Source organism: Lathyrus oleraceus, chromosome 3 (assembly GCF_024323335.1).
Source record: "Lathyrus oleraceus cultivar Zhongwan6 chromosome 3, CAAS_Psat_ZW6_1.0, whole genome shotgun sequence".
Lineage (NCBI taxonomy): Eukaryota > Viridiplantae > Streptophyta > Magnoliopsida > Fabales > Fabaceae > Lathyrus > Lathyrus oleraceus.
In genome coordinates this window covers 288,421,429-288,434,751 of record NC_066581.1, presented here as the reverse complement: position 1 = coordinate 288,434,751, position 13,323 = coordinate 288,421,429, and the positions used below count along the sequence as shown (strand labels likewise).

General features: G+C 35.8%; 1 pseudogene; it reads right to left on the bottom strand.

The window, feature by feature from the left end:
• Positions 1–11,804: 11,804 nt before the first annotated feature.
• LOC127130903 (polygalacturonase-like) lies at positions 11,805–12,896 on the bottom strand (annotated as a pseudogene).
• Between the last annotated feature and the right edge of the window lie 427 nt (positions 12,897–13,323).

Here is a 13,323-nt window from a genome sequence, read left to right as displayed (position 1 = left end):
CAGTAGGCGCGAAGTGAGCACTAGCAGCAGGCACGGTAGAGGAAGCAACCTCTGAGATGACCGTCCTCTGGGAAGGAGTTGAAGGCGTTGGAGAAGATTAGCTTTGGGCGGCCAAGAAAGACTCCATCAGGGCAGTCAATCTTGCCACTTCCTCCTTCAATTCTCTGTTCTCTTGTTCTAGGTGATCCATTAGCTTTGATGAGTTGGCTCTGGTGTAGTACCGGTGCGTCAGCTTGTCTTCAAAATAAATGAAGAACACAGAGTTAGACCACTAAACAAGAAGCCCTAAAACAAAACCTGCTTATGCACATGATGCATGCAATGCTTGTGCATATGATTTATTTTTTGAATCAAAGGAACTTTAGAGTCTTATTTGTAAATATTGGAAATATTAATCATTTATACATATATGGAAATATCATATCAATAATATCTGGAAAATTTTTTACACCAAAGAAGTACAGTCTTGGTAACCAAATACAATACAAGAGAGAAAGAAAATGAATATCCTATGGAACCCTAGAAACAATCGTCCAAAGCTCTCAAGACCGGAAGATAAGCTGCACGAAGCCTCTTCACCTCTCTCTCATAGGCTGCTTCCATATCTTCCTTCTCCTTGGCGAGTCGATCATACTTCCTCTTCCAAAACCTGGAAGACTGAGGAAGAAGAGAAGTTACCACATCATCAGGCTCATCGATAACCTGATGCTCAAGAAACTCTATCGATGCATCCTTATCTCTAAGTTGTGAAGTAGCTCCTCTCGCTCACGGACCCAAGCACGTGAACGGTCTTTGTCTCTCAACTCCTCTACTCCTTGGTTAGGGAGGGTTGAAGGCCCAGCCATAACCATAGGTGTAGGTCTCGGGTAGTCATAAGGCATAAGGTACTCAGAAGCTCTCCTCCTAACCCACGAGGTATAGGGTTCCAAAGCAATACAATTCTTCGGACCAAGCTCTTTCCTTCCCTTCCTATGAATCTTGCGCCAAGCGCGGACTATACTGCCCTTCAAGTTTTGGGGATCTTTACCCTCTTGAAAGAACACACCTTCTAACAGAATATTATTAGGTTTATCCTTTAAGGGGAACCCAAGCTGACGACGTGCTAAAATAGGGTTGTAGTTAATCCCACCACATGTACCAAGAAGAGGCACATTGGAGAATTCACCCCAAGAGTCAATAATCTGCACACCATCATATACATGGTTATACCAAAAGATATCATCATTAGTGAGATACATAAGTCTCGTGGACCATCATAGACATCCTTTGTTCTCCTTGAATGTGACCGTCTGTGGCAAGTGCGGAATAAACCACTTGTATAACAGAGGCAAACAACACACAATGGTACCACCACCCTTTGCATTCCTCATGTGCAAAGAGAACTAAGTGTCACCCAACAGAGTCAGAACGGGATTAAGAGTAGAGAAAATCCTAATGGCGTTCACATCCACAAACTTGTCGATGTTGGGGAATAACACTAGCCCATAGATGAGAAGTACAAATATGGCCTCAAAGGCGTCCTCACTCATGGCCTTCCCATAAAAAGTAGCTTGAGCAATGAGGAAATCATATGGGTGACCTTGAATTCCACCTTTGGTAGTCATATGAGCGCCCACAATAGATTCATCTATATGTAACAATTAAGCAATCTCTTGAGAAGTAGGAACTCTCTCCAAGCCACTGAACGGAAACTGATCTAGAATAGGTATACCCATAAGATAGGCATACTCCTCAAGCGTAGGCAGAAGCTGGAAATCTGGTAATGTGAAGCAACGGTACAAGGGATCATAGAACTGCACCAACACACTCATCAGACCTTCATCCACCTGAGTAGCAAGAATAGACAAAAGCTTCCCATGACGAACCTTGAACTCCAAGGGATCTAGTACATAGGATGCTAAACTCCTTAACTCTTTCAAGTCGGGTTGTCTGAAACTGTACTTCTTCGTATTCCTTCTTTGCTTATCCATGTCTAAAAATTTGCAAATAGACCTCTTAAGTTCCTTGAAAATTTTCTCATTGTTGATGATATGGATGTGTATGAATGCATGAATGCATGGATGCAACAATCACACTCAAGGATCAAGCAAATCATACCACACAAAGGTCATGGGATGGATAAAGTCATCCTTAATATCAATCATCCATTTTGGTGGATTATGGTTTACACCTTATCAACACCCAAGTTCCATTGATATTAAGGATACACAAGAACGGATCAACCATGAATCAAGGGTTTATTGCAAGTCACGAGCATGGAGTCTTGGTTAAGAACCACCCAAAGGGAGTGTACTATGGTTAAACCTGACAATCATGTTCTACAAGAGGTTCCCATAGTCATTATCCCATCTTTCGGATATTATCGGATAAACAACTACTCGTATCGCGTAACAATCGTAGTATCGCGTAACAATCGTATCAAATCTTACACTTGAACGACCTTCGCACTACGTCCTAAAAAATAGGCCAAGATGGGCTTGGTAAACTAAGGTCCTTGGCTTCTAAGGCATATATTGGAAAGAGTAATGCCTAACCACGACTACTCGTGTGACATTATTAATCCCAACATAACCTCCACCAAGTGAATGGGCTTGCAAGTCAACTTGCTAAGGAATAACTCCACACAAGTCAACAAGACTATGCCATTCTCCTATCATAAGTGCACTCGAGTTCGGGTGTAGAACTCATCTCACAAGACCACCAAGAACACAAGCAAATGAATATATCAAGCATTTCATACATTACAAACAATACAGTCATTACAAATTTGCACAAAAATATGTCACAAATAAATATAAACATACAATACAACAAAGGTAAAATGTAGGCAAAACCCACTAGGCAAATGGATCCCCAGCAGAGTCGTCACTTTTCTGTAGCGGGGTATTCGTTACCTTTAGATTTGTTGTCTAAATCAAAAGCAAATCATCCAATTCGAGTCGCCACCGCACTTCTATTTATCCAAAGGAAAGGTTAGATAGCGAACAAAAACCGAGAAGTTTTATCAAATAAAAAACTAATAAAAATGTCAGAGATCTGGGTAAGGGGGTTGGTTATGCAATGGGAAGGTTTTAAGCACCCAAAACATCCTTAGTACTCTAAGGGAGCCCTTTTTACAAGTGTTGTAAGGTAGGTTGGTATTTGTGAAAATCATTTGTGCAAACATGATTGGGGAGGTGAGAAAAGAATATAAAAGTTATTTATAATTTTGTGTTTGAATGGATAAACCCATTGCCTACGTACCATCTTAAAAAGGTAGGATCAAAACCTCGTAGTTCGGGGTAAAAATCTCAAAAGAAGTTGGTGAATTGATTGGTCAAAAGCCTTAAGGTCTTTTGTTATCAAAGGGAGAAAACTCAACCTAAAACCACAAATCCACCATGTGAGGAGAGCTTCAACATGCTAGTGAGGGGTTAACCCTATAATAAGCATGGAAGACTTATAGTCCATCACTAAGGATATAGGTGAGTATTGTATCAACCTCTAGGATAACGCAAACCTAATAGCTAATGTTTATGAAAAGCTTTGGCAAAAGTGGCCATTGAAACCACAAAAACAATTGAGTGAGTTGTATTTACAAATGAAAAGTATTCACAAAGTAAGGTCAAAGTTGACTTAAGGATTCAATTCAAATTAAGTATTATGAAAAGAGTTTGAAAAATCAAAAGCATAATGCTTAGGTTTCTAATTTTTGAAAACAATGTTAATGTTTGCACAAAAGTTTGGCTTGGGTTAGAGTGGAGGGAAGAAGAAGAATGGCTAGGTCCTAAACATGCAAAGATGAAGGAAGAGAAATAAAACCACATTGGAGTTACCTTCTTGAGATCATAAAGATGATCCAAGTTGCTCTCATCTTTTGGAATTAGCAAGCAAATATCAAATAACTCAAGCAATCAAGCAAATAACAATCAAGCTCCTAGGAGTCTTCCAATGGCTTTTGTATCTCTCACTTTGGATGCTCATGACAATGGTTCTTCTACTTGGTAAGTTTGGGATCTCTAGCACAAGAACACATAATCAAAAAGTTCCATAAAACAAATAAAGAATGGACAAGAGGGAGTTTAGAATTAGAGGTCCTTTGAATTCATCTTCAACATTAAGCACTCTAAAGGCATGAGGCCTAGTTGCTCTTTGACATTTTATAGCATTCTAAAGTCATGAGGCCTAGTTGCTCTTTAAACTCCATTAACATAGGTAAGATCCTAAAATCTAAGTCATTTGTCCATTTGCATTGGGTTCACACAAACCCAACAAAACAAGCACAATAGTATATACACAATAATGTGCTCAAGTGAGCAAAAGGCAAATTGCATTAACATAAACATGAGCTCAAGTGAGCAAAGGGAAAAAGCAAATGAAATAATGGGCAAGAGATTAAATTGCATAAAAGTAAATTGCAAGAATTAAAAGCTTTAATTAAAAGTTAGTCATTAGTAGTTAGTGTTAGGGTGCCATAAGGCAATTTAGCGCTATGTTAAGCAATCGTAAGTGGACTAATGTAGTAGTCACACCTATCTGAGGTCGGTCAATAAAACTATAGGCAACAAACACAAGTTAGAGACCATGACTAGCAAGCCAAGCTCATACAACTTGCCATGCCAAAAGAAAAGAAGAATGATCTTGTATGGATTTAGGTTTTTTGCTTGACCAAGAAGCAACCTATCTCTAATGCAAAACCATTCACTTGATCTTTGATCAAGATGAATTATATTTGAATCAAAGAAGGTTAAGCCCCTCATATGTCAAGGCTAACCACCAATCATTAACTCATTGATCAAAAAGAAAAAGGAAGAAGAAGAAGAAGAAGAATAAGAATGTACATGAATTGAAATTCAAATGAGATATCCAACACCATTGATCAAACATGCATAGAATCAAAGTCAATCAACGGTAAACAGAAGCAAGACGAAGTTTAGAAGTCAAGCAGCAAATAAAATATTTTTGGTATTTTTGAGAATTAAAATAATACTTGATTAAAATAAACAATTAAAGGTCAAACTTCAAATCCATTTCAAATTAACTTGGAAAAGTCCAAATGGATCATCCTAAGTTCAACATAGTCAAACAAAGTTTGACAAAAAATTTCAGCATTTTTGGAAACCAAAAACTATTTTTAAACAATTAAAAATGAATAAAAAATAACATAATTGAACTAAAATCTCAAATCAATTTGGAAATTGATGAGAATATTTTTCATAGATTCATCATCATTCAAAGATGTTAAGAAAATATTTTTGCATTTTTTGAATATTGGAAACTATTTTAAATGAATTAAAAATAACCAGAAAAGAGAAAATTCACAAAAAATATTAAATGAAATCATAAAAAAATATTAAAAATCATTTTCAGAAACTAGAATTAAAAAGAAAAATAATGCAATTGGTCTCATATTTTTTGGATTTAAAATGAAAGAGTTATGAGTTTTTGAAATAAAATGAAATAAAGAAAATAAAGTAATATTAATCAGAAAATGCAAAAAGCCTGGCGCGTTGGATCAAGCTCATTAAATGAGGTGGCACATCCAAAGGCCCTCATGCGCACACTCATGGTGATCTAGAGTCAAAGGCGAAACACAATGTATTAAAAATGGTCATAACATTGGATGGCATAGATTAGATCTGGAAATAGCAATCAATGGTCCAGATTCAATCTGGTGTGGTGGACGGTGGTGTACACCACCGTCTTCTCCGGCGAGCATGCCAGCTCCGGTGACATTTACAGGTTATGAAAACTTAATGAAAATGCACGATCCTCATATCATTGGAAAGCTGGGGTGATGTACATCACCCCTGTGCCATTGGCTTCCTCTCAAGATTACTATATGAAGAGAAATCTGAGGTGGAAGTTTCTGGTGTTCAACCTGAACTTGATGGATTCATGAAATTAAGTACACCAATCAATTGCCTCTTATGAGAGGACTTCAGAGGAACCAACAAACACAAGATGTGATCAATATATATGGAGTTTCGAATCAAAACAGTTTGAGGAAAAATCTTTGAAGAGCAGCTTTCAAATACTTGATCCACTCCAATTCTCTTATTCAGCTTGTTCTTGAGATGGAAAGGAAGTGAGGCTAAGGAATTAAAGTTCAATAATCAACCAAGGAAGTTGAAAATTGAAACTGAAAAATTCAAGAAGAAATGAAAACTTCCTTTAGGTGAAGAGTGGGATTCCAATTCTGCAGGGTATTAGGCGCCTTTAGGTTGGTCATGGATGAAGTTGAGCACTTGCATTTATAATGAAAACTGATGCAAGCAAGGCAAAGTTCACGTGCATGTGGAATGAGGGCCTCCATGCATGGGCCTGTACAGGCGCATGGGAGGCCCAAATGCAATTGGTTTAGCATGATAATCATCATCAAAATGAATTTGGACGTGCAGTTCTGATGGAAATGGCTTGTGCACAAAGTTCTCACATAGTTTCCATTAACGAACATAAATCTCCATCTCTTCGAAAATGCACTTTGCCAAATTGAAAAATGGTCATGTGGGTAATGGTTGGAAAATTCTTAATATGAGGAACAATTGTTATGTTGAACAAAAATCCATTTGGGATGGGGAAATTTATGAAAACAGGCCATGAAGTTCAAAGTGCAAAACCTGTGTATGAGAATTTTGTCAAAATAGACCAACTTCAAGCCCTTCTGTTTCAATGATGTATGCCCCAAATGACAAAATATTAAACATCAAAGTTGTATATCTTTTCAATAAAATCAATTTGGAATTAAATTTTGCATCATTTGGATTTTTGATGAGAAAGTTATGGGCACTTGAAGTTGGACTTTTTCACATTTCAATGAATTTGGTCCAAAGTGACCTATAATGTTTTGTATTATCACATGTACTTATTTTAGGATTATGAAATTTTTTTCAACATATAAAATTAATTAGACATCTTAAAATTTCCAATTCATTTGATCCCACCTCAAAATCATGAAAAATGAGGGAGTTAGGTCCTTGGGAAGTTGACCCAAAATTAGGGTTTTAGTAAAAATGACCTATAACGTTTTGAAATGAATGATCACCTTCCAAGTTTCAAATGAATTTTTGATTAACATGAAAGTTGTTCATATGGTTCTTAAGAACATTGTTTATCTTGGGTTAATCTTCATTTGACAAACACATCAAAAGTTAGGTCTCAGTGGATTTCAAAATGGTCAGATGAATTAACTGATCAACTTCTTATGTCCAAACTTCAAATCTTGATGAATTGATGATTTAGGACACTCAAATAAGGTTAAATATGCATGAAATGATGAATTAAAGAACTTACCTTGATTTAATTTGATCATAGGTTGAGGTTGCTTCATGAGCAAGGCACAGTCAATGCATAGTTGAATTAGGGTTTCCTTAGGAAACAATCCTCAAGCCCTTTGGTTTATCTTGATCAAATTGACAAATTGAGATACTTGGGAGGCATATATGATGATTTAGAGCTTTTTTAACCATTGTCATGCTTGCTTTCAACTTCATCTGGCCATTTCATTGAGCATAGGGGCCACCTAGGAGCCTTGGATCACATGATTGCTTAAGCTACAAAACAAAAGATGTTAGTGACATATTTTTATGCTTTTGGTTAGTATACAAAATAATAAAAGCAATAATATATAATTCAAGCATGCTTGGTGGTCTCAAACCAACTCACACAAGTCCCAACCCAAGGGTAATGAGCCAAGATGCTATGATCCTTGAGGCAAATGCAATGTGCAATGATATGATGCCATAAGGGATCTTAGGGTCAAAATAAGGGTCTTACATAAAGAATACAAAGATAAGAGGGGAAACATAACCCTTGGAGTTCCTTTTCTTAGAGTCATAGAGATGACTCAAGATGCTCCTTTCCTTTGGATTTAGCACACAAAACAAGCAATCAATAATTTGAACTCAAGCTCCTAGGATCTCCACCTGGCTTGGATCTTAACTTTGCTACTCATGACAATGGTCCTATTTTCACAATCTTAAGATGAGGTCCCTATCACACAAAAGCACACATTAACAAGCTCACAACATAATAAAGGGAATGGACAAAGAATAAGTTTGAGGAGAAGTCCTTTGAGGTCAACTTTGAATTTTAGCATTCTAAAGGCATGAGGCCTAGTTTCTCTTCAACATATTTTGCATTCTAAAGGCATGAGGCCTAGTTTCTCTTGAACAACTTTAAGCATGGTTAAATCCTAATTCTAAGTCCTTTCTCCTCTTGCATTTTTGTTCACATCAAAATAACAGAAAACAACACAAAATAGCAATATATTTATATACTATAATGGGATCAAATGAGCAAAAGAAAAATGACATAAACATAAAATATGTGCTCAAGTGAGCAAAGATGAAAATCAAGATGAATAATGAGCAAGAAATAAATGACAAGAATTTAAAAGCTCAAATTAAACTTAATAGTTAGTAGAGTTATGTTAGCTTGTCATAAGACAATGTAGCGCTATGTTAAGCAATCGTAAGTGGACTAATATAGTAGTCACACCTATCTGATGTCGGTCACTAAGAATATAGGCAAAGAACACAAGTTAGATGTCATGACTAGTAAGCCAAGCTCCATAAACTTGCCATGCCAAACAAAAGGGGAAGGGCCTTGTATTGACTTTTGGTTATTTGCTTGACCAAGAAGTAACCTATCTTTGATACAAATAGCTCACTTGATCATGGATCAAGTTGAGTTTGGTTTGGATCAAAGAAGATTAAACCCTTATTTGTCAAGACCAACCTCAAGACCTTAACTCATTGGCCATTGAGGAAAATAAAAGGATGAAGATGAAAGGGAGGAGGTAAGAAGTCAACAACCAATCCCAATTGATCAAGGGATAACTCATCCTTGATCAAATTCATTCATCTTTCTAGGTGATGATCCTTAAGGATTCTCAAACCACAAGATCCAATGAATTTGATCAAAGTTGAATCAATTCAACCTTGATCAACACCAAACAAAAGAGGAATGAATATAACAAGTCAAGAAGTCAACAATATTTTTTTGGTATTTTTTGAATTAAAAGAAAATACAAATAAAAAATAAACAAACAAAGTTGAACCTCAAATTCAATTCAAAGCAACTTCAAAAAGTCCAATTAAATTTTCATAGGTTCAACATAGTCAAACAAACTTTAACTAATTTTCTCACAAATTTTTAAAGTCAGAAAGTAATTAAAATCAATTAAAAACAACCAAAAATTGCATAATATCAATTAAAATCTCAAATAATCTCAAACAAACAAGAAATTGTTGAGACTATTTTTCATTGACTTATCATGATCCATAGATGCTATGAAAATATTTTTGTATTTTTCTAAAGTCAGAAAGCATTTTAAATTGAATTAAAATCATTAAAAACCAAATAATTCATATAAAATATCAAATGAAGTCACAAAAATAATTAAAAATCATAATATGAAACTAGATTTTTCAAGAAAAATTTCAAAGTTGGTCTCATATTTTTCTGACTTCATATGAATTTTTAAAGAATTATTGAAAATAGAATGAATTAAAAGAAAATAAAAAGAAAATGAAATAAACGAAAAATGATGAGTCACCGGGTCCATTTCGATAATTGACGTGGCATGCTGCACGGCTTGGATTTGATGATGCACGGTGGGCTCAAGTCAACAGCGAAACACAATGCATTAAAAGAAGTAATTGAAATGAACGCATGAGATTAGATCGGGAGGGAGAGATCCAAGGGCCATGAGCAGCACACATGGTGGTGGCGGTGGAAACCACCGTCTTCTCCGATCAACCAATAGATTCCGGCCAGATTTGCAGGAAAATGAATCTCATCGAAAATGAAAAACAAAGGCATGGAAATGAAGCTCGTGTGATGTAGATCATCACTGTACCATTAGATTCTTCTCATTCTTCCTATATTGAGAGAAAGATGAAGAAGAAAATCATGGTGTCCATGCAGATTATTCATGAAATGGCAAATTGAATACACCAAAAGCTTGCCTCAAGTATGAGGACTTCAGAGAACCACAAAAACACAAGAATACTACATTGAATTGTGAGTTTCAGATCTAAACAGTTTGAGTTTATACCTTCAAAATGATGAGCTTCTGGCCACGAATCCTTCAATCTTTTTGCTCATTTTTTATCTCTGAATGTAGGGATGATGATTGGCTAAGGAATCTAGCTTTGAAACTCAACTAATGTTGCTGAATTTTAAGCTCGAAAATATTGAAAAAGTGAGTGATTCCTTTAGTGAGGGTTATGGTTTCAGTTCTGCAGCATATGGGATCTCCAAAAGGTTATCAAATGAAGGAGAGGAAACCCTTATTTATAGGTAAAGGCTTCTGAATTCACACTTTGCTCATGTGCATGGGATTTGAAATTTTGAATGCATGGGCCTTTGTGGACGTGTGAGAGACCCATGAATGGCTGAAGGAGCTTGCTGAGATCATATGGAAAGCATGTGGTCGTGCACATGGAATGAAGAATGCTTGCATTTCAAGTTACAACATAAAATATCAAAAATGCACATAAATGAAAAGAAATTCAAATCTCCCAAATGGTAGATCCAAATGACTATTGTGAGTAATGGTTGGAAAGTTCTTGAAATAAGGAATAAAAGTCATGTTGGGCAAAAAACCATTTGACATGTGAAAATTGATCAAAACTGGCTTGGAAAGTTCAAGTATAAAACCTATTCAAATCACTTTGAAAAAGTTAACCAAAAGTAAGCTTGATCAAACCACTCTGTCCTCATGATACAAGCTTCAAATGAAAAAGTATTCAACATAAAAGTTGTAGATATTTTCAATATAATCAATCTAGACTCACAATTTGCATCATTTGGATTTTCTATGACAAAGTTATTGGCATTTGAAGTTGGGTACTTTTTCAAATTCAATGAATTAGGTCCAAGATGACCTATAACGTTTTGCAATATAAAATGTACTTCCTTTAGGATTATGAAGTTTTGTCCAACATAACATTTGAAGTAGACATACCAATATTTTTAATGCCTTTGGTCCAACCTCAAAATCATAAACATTTAGAAAGTTATGCCCTTGGTAAGTTTACCCAAAATTAGGGTTTCAATCAAAATGACCTATAATGTTTTGAAATGAATGATGACCTTACAAGCCTCAAATGTATTTTTTATGAACATGAAAGTTGTTCATATGCTTCTTAGAAACACTTTTTCTTTTGGGGTCAGCTTCATTTGACATACACATAAAAACGTATAGCTCATTGAATCTCAGCTTAGTTAGATGACTTGACTCGTCAACTTTTCAAAGTCAAACTTCCAATATTGATGAATAAATGATTGAGGGGCCTCAAATAGGCTCATATATGCATAAAATGACAAATAAAAGAACTTACCTTGATTAAATTTGATCAGAGGTTGAGATTGCTTCATGGGCAAGGCATAGTCAAAGCACAGTGAAATTAGAGTTTCCTTGGGAAACAATCTTCAAGCCCTTTGGGTTATCTTGATCAAATTGGCAAATTGAGATACTTGGGAGACATATATGATGATTAGGAACTTTGTGGACCATTGTCATTCTTTTTCTCTTCTTCATCTAGCCATTGCATTGGGCTTAGGAGCCTCCTAGGAGCATTATGGAGCACATGATCACTTGAGATTCAAAACAAAAAGAGTTAGTGACATATTTTTGTGCTTTTGGTTAGTAATCAAATAAGAAAAGCAATAACATACAATACAAGCATGCTTGGTGATCTCAAATCACTCAAACAAGTCCCAACCCTAGGGTTAAGGAGCCAAACATGCTATGATCCTTGAGGCAATGCACTTGTGCAATAACATGGTGCCATGAGGGATCTTAGGGTCAAAATTAGGGTCTTATAGTTCAAGACATCAATCATGGTAATATATTCAAAATTCATATCAGTAATAGTAATTGTTCCTGGTGCAGATGGCCAAGTCTTGATCCTCAGACCATTATCAGTTTCTTTAAGGGTACAATTCTTAACCAAAAGACCTGCTACATGATATTCCATCGTGTACTTTCTAAGGCTTCCAACACTAATACAGTGACCAGGTCCACAATTGATATTTTGGACGATTGCTTTTCTGCTACCATCACCCAACGAGACACAATCATCTCCGGTACCAATGTTGCTATTAAGAATTTTAACATCAGTTGATTTTCCAATGTGGATTCCATCGGTGTTAGGACTCATAGCTGGGGAAGTAACCGTCACCCCATCAAATGTGCTATTATCTCATGCTAAAACCATAATATGGAAAAATTTGATGTCCTTAGAAGTAATGTCGCGGATGATCGTGTTGTTGAGAAAATTAAAGCCCAAATTCTGTTGAAAATATAAATGTTTGTCAAGTGAAGGTACAGTTATTTGTATATGAGTAGTGAGTTAAATGATAAGGGGATATTAATATTTACCATGGAGATTCTGGTGGAAGTACTTGAAGCTTTTTCCCAAGCAACTCCACCTTGTTTCCAAACAGCTGCACCTTGACCATCAAAAACTCCTAGCCCTGATAATGTTAAAGAGTTTATATATTGGAACCTGACCCATTGATCAGACCCTTTTTGGACTAGATTTATGTCTGAAGGTTCTTGAATTGTTCCATCAACTTGAATTTCAATTGGAGTTTTACAAGGACCTTTAACATCTATTCCAGTCAACATATATGTACCCGCTGGAATCACAATTTTGGTTGGAGTTGGAGATGCACATGCTAAGGTCCAAGAATTTATGAAAGCCTTGCGAAAATAATCAATTAAATGTGTTAAATATTTACTTAGTGGAAATCAAATGTGCTAAACATTAAATAATTACTACCTGGGTAATATCTGAATTCGGTGTTCCGCCAAAATTTGATATTTGAAGAACTCCAGGTTGAGCTGCACAAAAGTCAACTAGAAATAGGAATGACACAATTATGGAGATCCCAGAGTTCTTCATATCTTCTTTGAATAGTGTTTTTATATAGGTTTATTTCCCTTGAAGGAATGTCTTGTTTCAAAGTAAGATGGAACAACATTTATACTTAAATGACAAAGCTTAGTGACCATGAAAAAGGAAACTAACTATTGTCTAAATATGTTTTTTTTACCTTCTTTAATGTTTGGTTTATTTTTATGTCTATTAATATCAATCAATTTTCATCTCTCATGTTAGTTCTCCCAGAGTATTTTACAACCTTGGGTTTTTGTGCAGCAGGATAATCAAGGGGAATTGGTGCATGATACTTAGGTTTTAAAACTATGTTCTTCTTCTGTCTTTGTGCAGAATAGTCAAGCTCAATGCCAATAGGCGTGAAATCCTCATAGAGAGGTTTCAGTTTTACCTTCTGACTTTCGTCAGGTTTTCCAGTTTCTATAAACCTAGA